The following is a 16,617-nucleotide window of genomic DNA, read 5'->3' as shown; positions in this document are numbered from 1 at the left end:
GCATGGTTTTAACACTGGAGATAACTACACCATTTTTTTTCTGGTGTTAGGCTATGTGATATACCTGAAATGGCCATAATGCAATTTGTGATTTTTAGAATTGCATTTTGGCCATTTCTGGGTTTGGAAAGGGAGAGAAGAGAGGGAATAGAATGGAGTAGAGAGCCTCTGGGGAGACCCTCATAGTGTGCAACTATTTATATCTCTATAGGAGGACTTTCTAATAGGTCAAGGTGAGGTATTGGTGGTGCTTTAGGATTTAGAGGCCAGTTTCTCATGTAGAGTGAGACATATGAACAGCATAGTACACCTTGGTGAAGATTTGATGTCATTTGGAGTGAGGAAAGTCTCACAAAGATGAAATTGTGTACCATGTTAACTCATCCTAGCTTAATGGTACCCTGTTATAGAGTCCATCAGACTAGGGTGAGAGAACATAGTAGAAATGGCATCTTTGTGAGACTTTCCTGACTCAAAATGATGTCAAAGCTTCACCAAGGTGTACAGTGCTGTTCATACATCTCACGCTACATGAGAAACTGGCCCCTAAACCAACACCTCACCTTGACCTATTTAGATGGCCCTCCTATACAGATTTAAATATTTCACTACTAGGAGGGCCTTGTAGCTTCTCATTCTCTCTCATTCATATATGATATACTACTGATGCAAAATGGTAATTTCCTTAAACATACACATTAATTAATCTAGGGGTTAGATTGTGGCTTGTCCCCCATCCTTTGTCAGACATAAATCTGCCCCTCCCCCCCCCCCCCCCCCACCTTTCAGCATAATCGGATGATTCCCCCCCCCCCCCCCCCTTGCACTACAGCAGCTGAGGTGAGATAATGAAAATGGGGTTTCAGATGTTTTTAGAGGACTCACCACATGAAGGAAACCAAGAAAGGGAATTCTCCTTCCAACTGAGTCTCTCTTAAAATGGAAAAAATGGATCTGCAACCCTCAAGGATAAAGGAGGAAAGCAGGATGCAAAATTCAAATATATCTAGATGGAAACTTAGATCCTTCAAGATACTTCAAAACTGATAATTCTTCCTTGCAAATAAAATTAATGTTGTATTTATCATGAATAATATCTTAACAACAAAGCTAGATAACAGATGTTGTTATACATGTTAACCAAAAAGAATTCTCTTCTTATTTTTCTTATCTCCAGGAACTAACAGAACCAGTCATGAATATAAACCAACATACCTATCAGATAAGCCTGCTATTAGTCCTCTCCTTTAACAGTGAAATATTAAAGATGGAGCTTTAAATCAATAGGTGGATAAAGTAGCTGATTCTTTGTGTAAACCCTTTTTTTCCAGATATTGTAACTGGAACCAGCTGATGAATGATACTTTGAACAGATTACTAGGAGACTTCTCTAAGTATAAGTTAGCCACTATTTGTGTCTCTCTTTCTCCTGTTGTCTCCTTTTTATTTTTATTTTTTTTGTCAGTGAGTGTCCTTTCTTTTTCTTTAAAACTCTTGAAGGTATAAATGGCTGGTCTAGCTAGACTTTCTGGTGGCCAAAGTGCCACTGTACACTTATCTGTGTCCTTATTTGAATAATTTGAGTGTGACTAGCTGCTGGGTGCACCAGATCGTCGTCCTCTCACCAAGTCTGGGGTAATATGGTAGGGGGTGCTGTTTGCATTCACTGCTTGATTAGCTAAGAGGCACTGGTAAACTAAATTCTATCTCAGGAACTCTTTTCACCAAAATTTGCTGATCTTCTTCTATGCTGTAGTTTAAATGAAAAACAAGATTCCTGGCTACACTAAAGTGTATACTAAGGGGCGGATTTTAAGAGCCCTGCTCGCCTAAATCCGCCCAAATCCGGGCAGATTTAGGCGAGCAGGGCCCTGCGCGCCGGTGAGCCTATTTTACATAGGCGTACAGGCGCGCGCAGAGCCCAGGGACTCGCGTAAGTCCCAGGGTTTTCGGAGGGGGGCGTGTCGGGGGCATGTCGGGGGGCGGGGCCGAGCGCCGCGCCGTTTTCGGGTCGTGTCGGCAGCATTTTGGGGGCAGGCCCAGGGGCGTGGTTACGGCCCGGGGCGGTCCGGGGGCATGGCCGCGCCCTCCATACCCACCCCCAGGTCGCGTCCCGGCACGCTAGCGGCCCGCTGGTGCGCGGGGATTTACGCCTCCCAGAGGGAGGCGTAAATCCCCCGACAAAGGTAAGGATGGGGTTTAGACAGGGCCGGGCGGGTGGGTTAGGTAGGGGAAGGGAGGGGAAGGTGAGGGGAGGGCAAAAGAAAGTTCCCTCCGAGGCCGCTCCGATTTCGGAGCGGCCTCGGAGGGAATGGAGGTAGGCTGCGCGGCTCGGCGCACGCCGGCTATACAGAATCCATAGCCTTGCGCGCGCCGATCCCGGATTTTAGCGGATACGCGCGGCTCCACGCGTATCTACTAAAATCCAGCGTACTTTTGCTTGCGCCTGATGCGCCAGCAAAAGTAGGCCAAATCGCGCGGTTTGAAAATCTACCCCTAAGTGTTGTCTCACGGGCTTGGTGTCACTTAATACTAGCTATGGCTCCAAAAAGTAATTCAGTATCCCTATTTTTTATTAAGACAAAGAGGGTAGGTTTTGGCACATATTTTCTGCCCCAAACATACAGAATATTTCCTCTCATATGTGTAAACTATCTCAGTTCAAGGGTCTCACAAGAGTCTCAAAGTTGTAATCTATACAGCTAAATCTAGTGTAGCTTTGGATGGTGATGGGACCTTTATGTCTTGACACTGCAAATTATTCTGCACTTTTTCCTTCTTTAGACATGCAAGTGTTTAATCTAGAGCATCTTTGATCCTTTTATACTGAAGTTGTATAAAAGACAGGGATCACTAGTTTCTCCCTCTCTGTGTTTTCTGTTTCTGTTCACTGTTGGGGTACAAACAAATTGCTATAAATCCTCTTTTCCTGAAATTAAACTAACATATTTATTTAATGTATACAAGTGTTAGTACACAACCCAACTTTAAGATTAGGAGTGCTTATTTAAAGAAGAGATAGACTCTTCCCTTGCCTTTATATAGCACATTTATTTTTATCTGGGATGTTACTAGATATAATGACAATATTCCTTCCAGGAAGTTAAAAGGTATTTTATCCCCAAATAATTATGGGCTAAGGTATCACTTTAGCTCATAGGTAAGAGACTAATTTGTATGTAGGAAAAGCTCCAGTCTTACATCAGTTCAAGGAATCCAATCATTGCTCAAGCCTCTAGGTACTATTGTTCTCAGTTGATGAATCCAATATGCCTTCATTTTGCAGCAAATGTTTTTAAGGGTGGTTTGACACTGTTCCACACAGGAAATATATAAATAAATTAAGAGTCCTTGCTATGGAACCTAGGATGACTGACTCGGTTAGAAACTGGCTGAATGGGAGGTGACAAAGGGTAGTGGTAAATGGAGTTTACTCTGAGGAGTGAGGTGTTACTAGTAAGGATCAGTCCAAGGACCAGTTCTTTTCAACATTTTCATGAGCAGCAAAATGGAAGGATTGTCCAGAAAAATGTGTCTTTTCACTGATGATCCCCCAATAGGGTAGACAGCCTGGAAGGTGTAGAAAACATGAAGAGGAATCTAGCAAAGCTTGAGGAATGGTCTAGAGACTGGCAGTTATGATTTAATGCTAAAAAAATGCAGAGTAATGTATTTAAGATATAAAAACCTAAGGGAGATGTACATATTGGAGGCAAAATTCTTCTAAGCACAAAAGAGGAGCAGGATTCGGGAGTGATTGCATCTTATGATCTTAAAATGGATAAAGTGAAGGAAAAATGCCAGAACGATGCTTGGCTGCATAGAAAGAGGAATGATCAGTAGGAAAAGGAAGATAGAATTGCCCCTAAATAGGTTCCTGGTGAGACTCATTTGGAATACTGTGTACAGTTGTGGAGATTGCACCTTCAAAAGGATATAAACCAGTTGGAGCTGGTCCAGAGTGTGGCTACTAAAATGATCGGACGTCTTAGTTCTAAAGCATATGGAGATAGACTTAAAGATCTAAACATGTATACCCTAGAGGAAAGGCGAGATAGGGGAGATATGATAAAAGCATTTAAATATCTCCCCATGCACAGGATGCTAGCCTTTTTCAATGGAAAGTAGGATCTAGAACAAGGAGTCATGGGATGAGGGTGAAAGAGTTGACTCAAGAGTAATAAGTGGATGCATGGAATGGCCTCCCAATGGAAGTGGTGGAAGCAAAAAAGGTATCTGAATTCAAGAAAGATATGGGATAAATGCAGGGGATCTCTGAGGGTCTGATGGGACTTGGATGGGCAGACTAGTTGGGCCATATGATCTTTTTCTGCTGTCATGTTTCTATTGGGTATCTCCATGCGTATAATTTTGAGTACCATGATAAAGATTAAAATGGACCATCCAATCTTCCCAGTTGAGAATCATCTACTTTTCGTAGATGCATATAAAAATTCCTCCATGCATCCCAATACCAACTCCCCCCTTCCTCATATCATTTACCTGATTTCTTAGCCATTTTCCAACCACTAATCTCTCTATCTGACCCACGTATGCCCAAAATCTGTCACTACCTCTGCTCATTGGCCATTTCAGGCCTTGTTTTCTTCAACTTTCTTTGTTACAAAACCAATACATAAGTCAACACCCAGGCACCATTCTATGTCTTTTAACCAAATTTTGTAATCTCCTCCGTTACCAAGGTAAGTGAAATTGTTGTGTAAAAAAAAAAAAAATCCAAGCTCCCCATGCTCATTAAAGTATGGGTTTTAACAATGGACACTCCATGCAAGTGTAGCCCTTCTTCTAGCATTATCCAAGAAGGCAGGGGGTCACATAAAGATGTCCCTAATGTGGGGTCCAAGGGCATTAGTGGAGTAAAACTGAGTGTCTGGGAAGTGAACAGTGATGTTTTACCACTTTAGTGTGGTTTGGAAAATTTTAACAAAAAACCAGAACAATTTTCAAAATGGTCACCATTCACAACATGGACCTGGGAAGATGAGGAAAACATGTCAAAGATCCAGGAAGAAAATCCTAATGTGCATATGAGTGATATTATCAGCCATGTCAGTCAGACACAGCCAGTGATGTAATATAAAACAGAGCACAAGATGAGTTCCAGTCTTTGAGTAATTTACCAGCCCCATCTCCAGCTATAACAGGGGAAATCATTGTGTTTGGGGCCAGTGATATCTCCAGTCCTTTATGTGTGCCTTGCCCCATCATAGGGGATACGTTATTCATTTATTTATGAACACTTGATATTCCACATTTTCATTCAATAGTATCAAGATAAATTACATTCAAAGTTATAATTAAAATTACAGTTTCAATCAGTACAGGAACACTGAGCACAAAGGTAAGGCATATAAACAGAAATGAATAGGCATGAGCTGGCTTATAAGTAGTCATCTAGGAAGGAGCAAAACATTTCCTTGACAGTTTAGAGAGCAAGGGGTGAAATTGGTATAATGATGTAGATGCATTAAAGTAAAGTAGACATCTAGTGTAGAGGAAGTAGGAGTCATTAAAGAAGAAATCTTAATGGAGGTTGAAAATGTGATCTCATGATCAAGAGTTCTGGTAGGCTAATAGAAGAAGGGAAGTCTCTATTATGGAATCTAGGGGAAGGCCTGGCCGAATAGACAAGCCTTGAATTTCTTCCACAAGGTAAGGTAAGATGTTTCAAGGAAAAGGGGTAGTGGTATCATGTTCCACAGTAATGGGGCTTAGCAGCTGAATGTGCAAAGTCTTGTACAAGTTAATCTGGTGGATGCCAGAGGAGGGGCAGATAAGAAGACCATTTGGGCCTGGGGTGTAAGAGAAAAGAAGCTGGGAGAGATATTCAGAGGCTAATTTGTTCATCCATTTGAAGGCTAGACAGAGTTTTGAATTGTATCCACATATGTCAAGGTTCTCTGGGAGATCTCCAGGAATGCCTCTTCAGCTTTGGTTCAGCTAGCTGGCTCAATAATAAGCTGGGCCCAGGGAGACTCCAAGTCTGGACAATCATAACCAAGGAATTACAGGTATGGGAGTCATGTAAGTACTTCCACTTGTACGTTGGCTTGTCTGACTGAGGTCTTCAACAAGACTTGGCTGATGAGATATTGCCACTGGTCTCCATGAATACAGGTGAGAGTCACTGTCTTCTCATAGTAAATCTGTACTCTCAACTAGTTCCTCCATAGTCTTTATGCTTCCTAGGTCTACTAAGGCTTATGTAGGGGAGCCATCCTGTTCCACTAGAGCCATGAAAGTGTGTGAGTGTGGAGTGTACAGAAAGTTGAAAAAGATTGAAGTCATTAAATTAACATCCTTCGCTTCATCCTCTATCCAATGACACTCACAGGTGGAGTGGCCTCTCCCCCTCCAAAGCTGAAGCAGGATGGTGGGCCTGGGATCCATGGCCATTGCAAGGAACTGGGCTGTTGCTTCTCAGAGGTCCAGAGCAGGAGTCTTGCTTTTGAACTGCGGTGTCTTGGGTTCGGTGGTGGTGGTGGTCTCTCTGGTAGCCTGATGTGCTTTGGCATCAACTGGGCTTGTGAAAGGCATCAGCCACTTCCAGGATATTTTCCAGAGTGAGGATTCCCCACTGGAACTGCTGCCATTACACTTCTGGAGTACACCCATCCCATTCAAGGATGGTGGCTTTAACTTCTCTTTAGCTGGCCCTTCCATCTGGATTTTTAGCTTTGAAGGCAGCCGGACTGCTGCCTTTCAGCAAATTAACTTGGTAGGTAGTCAGTGTGGACTCTGTCCATCCTGCCAGCCATATGGATCGTTCAAAGTTCAACAGGAAACAATCTGAGTCCTCTCTTGGGACCAGATTGGCTAGCACAGGAGCTAGCAGGGTAGTCTGATTTGTAGTAGCTTGCATGGCTTGGGCTATCTGTGTCAGTGACGTTTGTTGTTGATTAAGATACTTCTACAATGCTTGCTTCTGGCCCAGCTGTTGCTGCCCACTGCGAGGACCTGGGTTAGTAAGTGCTCAGTGTAGTAGGTACCACCCTGTTCAAAACCAGAATAAAAGAAAAACCTCCTCTTCTTATTTTCCTGGGAAAAGGGAAAAAAAAACCTAGCCTGTCCAGCTTTGACTCACTATAATTCTCTCTCTATACAGACAAAGCTAGTCCTGTTAACCCAATGGATTCAACTCTTGAGGCTATTGCAACCAGGCCTAGAAACCAAAATTTGGTAGTGTGGCTCCCTAGTCTGAGTTGGGCTTAGACCAGAAGATCCCATCACTAACTCCATATGTGATAACTTGAGGGTGGCCTTTGGTTTCAGGTAAGGTACTACAGGACAGAAAATCCACTCTGGCCTTAATCATGAAAAAAACTACTTGTTATTATTTCCAAAAAGAAAACAGTGAATGTCTACTTATGTCAACAGTTTTTATCTCAAAAACATAAAATATTTTAGCATAGTGTCAAGGGGCATCCTTGTTCCTCCCCCTCCTGTCAAGGGGCATCCTTGTTCCTCCTGTACCTGAGCTTTTATTCCGTTCTTTGGAGTAATGCCCTATGACCCAGATTGCCACTCTGGGTAGTGTTTAAAGTGGATTGATTTAGATGAGATTAAGGTGCTCTGGAAGTCTTTCTTATATACCCTTCATATGGACTTAAAAGTTTTGTTTGAGAAAAATGAAATATTCTATATATCTCATATAAGATAGTAATTTCTATGTTTCTGCTACACAAATCATATTGTTTTTTTGTTTCAAAAAATATTTAAAACTCTTCTATAAAAGTTATTAAATTTTGAAAAATAGTAAGAAATGGTGTTCCTTGGTTTTATTTTAAAGTTGCAATAGCAAAGCAAAGGATATATATCTGAAGGTTGTGTCTGTCAAAGTAGAAATTACTAGAACAAGGTAGGTGGATTCTTGCATTTTTAATCAATTTCAATCAGTCCCATGTAGTATATGGCAACCACATCAGAGAAAAGCCCTCCACATCTGTAATGCTTTTATTTTAAAGTCGAATTGAACCCAAAAAGTGAAATATTGTTGTTGTGGACTTTTATTTTAAAGACAACATATTGATTGATTTCTTTGAAGTAGAATTCCTATAGCCAGAGTCCAAACCTTACACTTAACTTTTTCTGTTACATTTGTAAAGATCTCCTGACATCCTGTTCCTGATCTATTGAGGAGCCCATACCAAGGAATGAAGGAGATCAGTGTTCCTTAATCCAAGAATCTCAGGAATCAAGTGTGTGGGGGAAATGCTAGCCAAGCATTTTTCAGTGGGAAATGTGATGTTTATATTATTGGTGGTGCTATTTTGTTTATCATCAGGAATAGGTGCCTACTGGCTGGGACTCATTCACCTCCACAGTCACTTATGCCACATCCCTGTGCTGGATGGTATTGGTTTTGGGTGTAGGTTCATTGTTTTTTCTCCATTACCTAAGAGGAACACTATCTAAGTGCTCTTGTCTATAAGTAGGGATGTGAATCGTTTTTCAACGATTAAAATTATCGTCCGATAATGTTTATATCGTCTTAAATCGTTATAGAACACGATACAATAGAAATTCTAACGATTTATCGTTAAAAATCGTTAAATCGTGTTAGTGCGCACTAAATCGAGTTAGTGCGCACTAACTCCCCGTTAGTGCGCACTAACTCGATTTAGTGCGCACTAACTGAAAATGATACAAATAAACACTTTCCAGGTCACTGAAGGTCAGTTAGGAATGAATATGTGTTCCTATTGGCTGGCTGCCCTCTTATCTATTGATGTTACCAAGGTTACCACTGAGGTGATGGTTGGGGGGATGAGAAATGGAACTGGAAACTAACGAACACCAACAGAAAATGAAACAAAGTGTTCACACTTCCCAGGTCAGTAAAGGTCACTTAGGAATGAATATGTATGTATGTATTCCTATTGGCTGGCTGTGCTCTTATCTATTGATGTTACCAATATGGTTGGGGGGATGTGAAATGGAAACAGTTGGAAGCTTGACAAAAAAAGTAATGTAATGATCAGCACTCACGTGACTAGAACTTGTTTGTTTATTATTTTTGTTAGCAGGCACCTGAAATGCTAGTGCATGTTGAATTTGCCAATCACTGTGCATTTTAGAAAGGTGGTCCTGGCTGGAACTGTACACAGTTCAAATATATGTAATTGATTGTTGGTAAGTGTATTTTTTAAGTAGCCACACTGGCACAAGTATGTTTACTTTTCCTCCTACTTAACTCACTAGCTCAGCTTTGTAAGAAGGGCTTCTCTGCTTGTGTGTTGTTTTTGTTTGGTGTGAGGAGAGCAGAAACATCAGATCTTTATTCAATCTACTACAGTCATCTCTTACAGTGCCCTATCCCTATTAATACCAGGAGTGTTGTGATCTTCCTGCACACAGTGCCCTAACCCTGATACCAGTCTGAGACAGCTCCCTCCCTGCATTACTAGTGAGAGGCTGGCTTCACAGACAGGGGGGAGCTGCCTGACCCTCACTCCTGACTTCCCATGTCCCAGCTAGTGAATGGTGTGTGGGTGAGGGGGGGGGAGGATGGTGAAGTCTGAGACAGCTCCCTCCCTGCATTACTAGTGAGAGGCTGGCTTCACAGACAGGGGGGAGCTGCCTGACCCTCACTCCTGACTTCCCCCATGTCCCAGCTAGTGAATGGTGTGTGGGTGAGGGGGGGGGGGAGGATGGTGAAGTCTGAGACAGCTCCCTCCCTGCATTACTAGTGAGAGGCTGGCTTCACAGACAGGGGGGAGCTGCCTGACCCTCACTCCTGACTTCCCCCATGTCCCAGCTAGTGAATGGTGTGTGGGTGAGGGGGGGGGGAGGATGGTGAAGTCTGAGACAGCTCCCTCCCTGCATTACTAGTGAGAGGCTGGCTTCACAGACAGGGGGGAGCTGCCTGACCCTCACTCAAGCAGAGAAGCCCTTCTTACAAAGCTGAGCTAGTGAGTTAAGTAGGAGGAAAAGTAAACATACTTGTGCCAGTGTGGCTACTTAAAAAATACACTTACCAACAATCAATTACATATATTTGAACTGTGTACAGTTCCAGCCAGGACCACCTTTCTAAAATGCACAGTGATTGGCAAATTCAACATGCACTAGCATTTCAGGTGCCTGCTAACAAAAATAATAAACAAAGAAGTTCTAGTCACGTGAGTGCTGATCATCACATGTCAAGCTTCCAACTGTTTCCATTTCACATCCCCCCAACCATTACCTCAGTGGTAACCTTGGTAACATCAATAGATAAGAGCACAGCCAGCCAATAGGAATACATATTCATTCCTAAGTGACCTTTACTGACCTGGGAAGTGTGAACACTTTGTTTCATTTTCTGTTGGTGTTCATGAGTTTCCAGTTCCATTTCCCATCCCCCCAACCATCACCTCAGTGGAAACCTTGGTAACATCAATAGATAAGAGGGCTGCCAGCCAATAGGAACACATATTCATTCCTAACTGACCTTCAGTGACCTGGAAAGTGTCTATTTGTATCATTTTGAGTTAGTGCGCACTAACGGGGAGTTAGTGCGCACTAATCGGAAAAAACGATTTTTAACGATTTTTCAATGAAATAATCGTGCCAAACACGATTTTCTTCTCCTGCCACACGATTTCTATCGTTAAGACGATATGGAAAACGATTCACATCCCTAATAAGTATGTGCAAAGGAGATGAAAGCTATCATTTTTATTTTTTTTTTTTACCTTGGGGAAAAAAGGTAAAGAAATGGGAGTGTTGAGTTTGAAGTATTTATGTATCTATTTTCTGTTTTAACTGTACAGTAATTTATAATATGAAAGCATTTGGTTTCAAACTATGCTAGACATGGGCTCCTTTTAGAGTTAGTGCTGTCGTGCCAGGAGGTGGACCCTTGGCCTAGTGCAGGATTGGTAGGCTCCCTGGTCGGACCCAGAGAGTGCCTGCCACCAGGAGGCAGAGCACAAGAGGAGACAGAGGCTAGCTGGAGCTTCACCACTAGCAACCCTAGGTACCCCCTGGTTGAGCCCTTGAGTACCCGGGCTACCTGGTCATAGGTGGGCCTCGCAGGATCTCCTTCACAGGAAGTTCAGAGGTGTGCCCACCACAAGCAAGGGTGCATGGTCGACCCATAGGCTGGAAGTCCTGGGTGCCTGGGAAGGCCAGAAGAGTGTCTCTGAATGTATAGCTAGGATGACGGCCAGGTTCAAGGGAGCCGTCATCCTAGGTAGTCAGCCAAAGCAAGGTCAGAGCCGATAATCAGTCCATGGTTAGTCAACCAAGGCAGGGGTCAAGTTCCAGAAGGCAGTCAAGCATGGTCGAGTTCAGGCAGAGGTCAGTTCCAGGCAGCAGTCAGATGAGGTCATGGAAACAGGCAGAAGGTCAGAGGCAGGCAGCGGTCAATGTGGTCAAGGAAAGCAGAGGTCAGTACCGAGAAGACAGGCCGATGGTACTACCTGGGGAGACGAGGAGACAAGGGACGCTGGAACAGAACTGGAATGAGACTGGAACAGGACTGGAACACAGAGGCAAACTAGAACACTCACAGTGTCAACCCGATTGCCAAGGCAGGGATCAGGGGAATGAGCCCTGCCTTATATACGACTTGACAATGAGATCATCGGAGAACATCGGACCCGGGTTTCCCGTGCTACGGTCTTCAAAAGGAGTGATGCTGTCCCAGCGTGCACCTAAGGGTGGGGCCGAGGAGCAGGAAGACGTGGAGCCCCAGCAGGAGCTCCACTGTGAGGCCTGGTTGGGCGAAAACAAGTGGGGAGGCTGGGGACACCGCGAACAGGCTGAGGCCGCAGAAGAGGTGAGCCCGGTGCAAGTGGATGGAGTAGCGAGGTGAGCAGGGTTGGCTGCGCTGCGGAAGCAGCTGGGGAGCGCAACAAGTACTCCTCTAAATGGCCAAACATAGTAAGACATATTTTAATCACATCTCTTTTCTATCTTATTGCATTCCATTTGTGTCAATGTATTAGTGATGTGTTTTGTTGCTGCTTGAAAAAATCTGGGTATGTGTCCCATACCCACATTTTTTTTGGGTGGGATTAAATGTGATGACCCTTTGGTACCTCCACCAGAAGTTCCTAGTTTATAACATGGGTATAGGAGTTAGGAGAGGAGCATACCATATCCTGTAGCACCCTGGTGAAGTTGGCTGGAATGGTGAGCTCCTGTCTGCTCAAAGGCAGGCAGAGTGGGAGATAAGAGTGGCATTTTGTGTTAGATTTATATGAAGGAGCATTGTAATTTTGATTGGTCATCTCTCTCAGGTGAGCCGAGCCTTACAACCTAGTGTTTCCAGAATAGGAAGGAAGCAAACTACTTCTCTGGTCCACAACCTGACTGGAGAGGTTGCCTCAGTACTCACATTGAGGAGTTTTTTGATTTTCAGGGTATTTTATTTGGGGGGAGAGCACAGGGTTCTGAATTCCCTGGTCCTTGCTCAAAAAGGGAAAATCCCCCGACTCTGGGATAGATTAGGATGAGAGAAGCTCTTCTGTTCTACTTCACACCCAGTGGATGAACAGAAGTGACCTTGGTGTGAGTGATAATTTTGGAGATTTTTCATTTCTGTTTCGGGAGGAAGTTTGCTGTCACCCTTCCTGCCTAAGAGTAGGGAAAATATATGAATTTATTTTCCCCATTGGGGTTTTCATCCCTGAAAGTTCTCAAATTCCCATTACCATTTGGAGAAAAGAAGTGAAAGTAAGAAGTTTTGTTAACTTGAAGAATGGAATCCCTACGCTGGGAGAAGAGAAGAAAATTTGGAGTTTGGAGAATATGAAGTATACTTGGACCTCAGGTACTGTTGAGAAGGGACTTCCACTTCATCTAGACCACTAGCCCACCTAGGACACTTACCATTCCAACCCCATTACCAAGGGACATATTCACAGATAGAGGAGCATTTTGGAGAATAACTTTGGGACATGAATATATCCAGAATCAAGTAGAAGATCTGCAGTAAAGTTTGAGTTGAAATACCCCATTCAGAGTGTCTAGTTTAGGCCCATAGACTTTTTCCACACCACATTCACAGAACCCATCAATGAAACAATAACCCAAAACATCCCTCCCTACATCTGCCACCCATTTGCAGAATTTATGCCCTGAGGTTGCAGAAATAAGTACCTAGCCTTGGGATCAAGTCTGACCACTGCCATCCCAGATAATAACTGAAAAGGGGCTGCACAAGGCACCACAGCTTTCTTGGAAGCTCACTGCTGTTGTACTACTGCTGTTTTTGGTTGTAACCACCACATCATGCACGCAGATTACTACCATATCACTGCTTTTTAGAGCTGTAACTGCTACTCTGTGTAGGTTATCCCAGTGCTTTCTTAGAAGCAGAAAGCAGTCATGCCTCTGCTGTTTTGCTTTTTAACAAAAGCATCATACATGTTACCCCAGTGCTTTGGGGAAGCACAAAGCAATTATACCACTGATGTTGTGGGCTTAATCATTTTTATGGCTTGAAATCTCAATGAGGAAATGGAGAGTTTTATATTAGTAAAATGTTCCACAATTGGAAAAAGTTTGTTTCCAGTACTAATTGTGCTTTCATGCTGAATAATTCTTGTTTTGAATGTCCTTGTTTTCTCTGCATATCCCAAACCACAGGGATAAATAAATCACAAATTCATCATTACAGGTTATGTGATATTTGGTTTTATATTAATTCCCACTATAAGATGATTAAACTAGATTATAGAAAAGAGTCTATAACAACTTCAGTATGTAATATTGCTACAAAAATTGAACAAACATCCTACTATTCAGAATAAAATGGAAACAGATCCTGTTATAGCACTGGCATTAGGAAATGACTGGATTAGTGAAAAAAAGATATTGGATATTTTCTTCTGACAATATTTCTCCTGCTTGTGTTGGACTTTTAGCTCAACTGAAACTGAACTCTGGCACCATTAGATTTCATTTGCAGCTACCGAGTGTTGTTTCCTCTATTTTTTAATTTTCCTTCCAAACTGGTCCAGTCATTGCAGTGATCCCAGCTAATTTGGATGCTGAATCTATCCACTCTGTTACTATTGAGGGTTGGGGAAAACTTCCATCTCTTTAGGCATGCAGACGCCTGGCCTGGAAATTTAAACCCAGGTTATCTGCATGTAACACTTGCTTCTTGAGCCATCAGTCTGATCCTCTAGTAGATATTTTAACACATGCAAACCATCAGCTAAAATAAGGTACATGATAGCTTGCAGAGTTCTCATGGAAGACCTATTGTTTCATTTATGGCTTCTTCTGTTACCCACTAATTCAAAACTTTGGAAAATCCAAACATTACTTAAAATACTACAGATTTTATTGGTAAATTAAATGAACTGAACATGAAAGACCAATCTGTGAACAGTATGGATACTGACCAGCTGCATACAAATATTCCTAATAAGGAAGCAGTAGTTGCTGTTAGAGAGATTCTTGAAGCTAACACATATGAAGGGCCATCACCAGATTGCTTGTGCTTCTGGATGTGATCCTATAAAAAAAAAAATTGTACTTGAAATCTTAGAGAGGCTACTATCCACATATTCAGAGAACAGCTAGCTATAGGGGCCTGTGTGATTTACCAGTTACACAAATCAAGTTATACACAAATATAAAGAGCAATATGGTCTTGATTCACCCCATTTGAAGCTGGAAAGGTGGGTCAAAATAAATAGCTATTAAGGAAACTTGCTGAGTAAAATAAATTATCACTTAAAGCTGGGGCAGAGGCTGCATAGTATCCAAATGACAGTGACAACATTTTGGACCTGTTGACTCCAAGCCACGGAATACATCATCAGCCTCATTAAAATATGCTTCAGCCTGATTATCTCTTTCCTGATATGACTTCACTTGGGTGATGTTAGTCCCCAGGCAGGGAAGTTGTTCTATGCATGTTCAAGCTGATACCAATGCAAACCAAGTGAAAAAGATAAAATTGCTTGTCCATATGTCAATCTCCACATTGACTTATTTATATAATAACATGGTCTTTTTCTGATGTTATATATTCTAACCAAACAACTAAGTCTGCCCAGCTATTCTTGCTGGTGCTTCTAGTTATTAGAGTACACAGTCTACAAATCAGACCCAGCTGCTAGTTAATTCTATCATTGCATTCTGCCAGACTCTTTTTTTTTTGGGGGGGGGGGGGGGGCAGTAGTTCCTCTTTTCTCCTTTTTAATTCCAGCTCAATCAGAGCCTGTGCTGTGATTCTCACACCATGAGTCTTCATTTGCAACTAATCAGGGAATTTACCTCTCAATTACTAGACCTACCCACTGTTTCTAGTATGGTCATTGCAGCAATGGTCTTATATATCTAGAAGACAGGCAACACAATGGGCATATGATACAGACATTTAAATACTTAAAGTATAAATGCACAGGAAACAAAAGTATTTTAATGGAAAGGAAGCTGTAGAACTAGGGTCAAATAGTAGGTGAGGCATTATTTCTGTGTCATTAGTATGTCTAGGATCAACACTAATTCCAAGGAGTTAATGAAAGTACTCAGTGGCTTCAGTCCCATAAAAAACAAGAGTGATGACAGGGAATATCCTTGAAATACTCCTCACTGTATCTTAATGTAAGGAATGACAAATTATTCATCTTCAAAACTCAAAGAGGAGGTGGCGAGACTGAAAAAACATCCAGGAGAATGAGGACGTCATCAAAGAAATGCTTATCAAGGCATCTAAGATGGACAACTCAAGCAGAGTGGAAAACAAAACTAGTCTATGAGATGACAGCTGGACACAGATTACTATGGCTACTAGACCCTACACCACAGCTCCGATTTCCCTTGAACTGAAGAACCGGTATGCTGTCTTGGAAGTGGAGGAGATATTAGGGATGTGAATCGTTTTTTGACGATTTAAAAAAATTGTTGATATTTTTTAAATGGTCAAAAATCTTTAGAGTGCAATCATTAGAGTACAATCGTTAGAGTCCAATCATGATTGGAATGACTCTTTTTTGAAGGAGTATGGGTAAGGTCTGTTTTTTTACAATGTTTCTCCTGCTATTGTGGATGATCGGGATGGCAAAAGAGATCATACTTAGCACTTGGAGGAGGATGGCGAGGGGGAAAGGAGAAAGGATCAGTTGGTGAAAGCTTAGCACAGAGGGACACTAGGAGGAAGAGTCTGTTGATGACTGGGGCGAACCTAGAAGATACCGGTGCTCTGGGGAAGATATTCGGTTCTATTTCCTAGAGACTGTCCTAAGGTGCTGCACTAAGGGGTGCACAAAGGGGCAGGCCCCTTTGTCGCGCTCCTTCGGCACGCAACGCCGGAAGGGAGAGCCCGAATTTAAAGGGCTCTTACCTTGCTGCTTTTTTCTTTTTCGTCAGTTCCGGTTCTCGGGGAGATTTCTGACTTCTGGCTTCTGATTGGTGGTGGTGTGAGGTAGGCCGGCTGAGGGTCCCACATAGCCTGCGGGTTTGGGGCGCAGGGTGGCTGGGGCTGTGAGCAGTGGTCGGCGGGGCTTGGACCCAGGACGGGGCGGCGCCGACTGTGCCGATTAGGCCGGCTGTGGAGCAGGTGAGCCGTGGCAAAGGGAATCGCCGGAAGGGAGAGCCCAAATTTAAAGGGCTCTTACCTTGCTTTTTTCTTTTTCGTCAGTTCCAGTT

The 16,617-nt window shown here is 42.8% G+C and overlaps 1 long non-coding RNA gene across 1 annotated transcript in view; it reads right to left on the bottom strand.

The window, feature by feature from the left end:
• LOC115088810 overlaps positions 1-16,617 on the bottom strand; it is a 49,699-nt gene that overhangs the window by 2,658 nt on the left and 30,424 nt on the right. The window contains exon 2 of the long non-coding RNA XR_003855900.1: positions 14,364-14,476. This is a non-coding gene — a long non-coding RNA (uncharacterized LOC115088810). The remainder of the gene's footprint in view (positions 1-14,363; positions 14,477-16,617) is intronic.

The sequence above is a fragment of the Rhinatrema bivittatum genome, chromosome 3 (assembly GCF_901001135.1).
Source record: "Rhinatrema bivittatum chromosome 3, aRhiBiv1.1, whole genome shotgun sequence".
Lineage (NCBI taxonomy): Eukaryota > Metazoa > Chordata > Amphibia > Gymnophiona > Rhinatrematidae > Rhinatrema > Rhinatrema bivittatum.
Note: the sequence above shows the minus strand (reverse complement) of the source record. Positions and strands in the feature narration are given on the sequence as shown.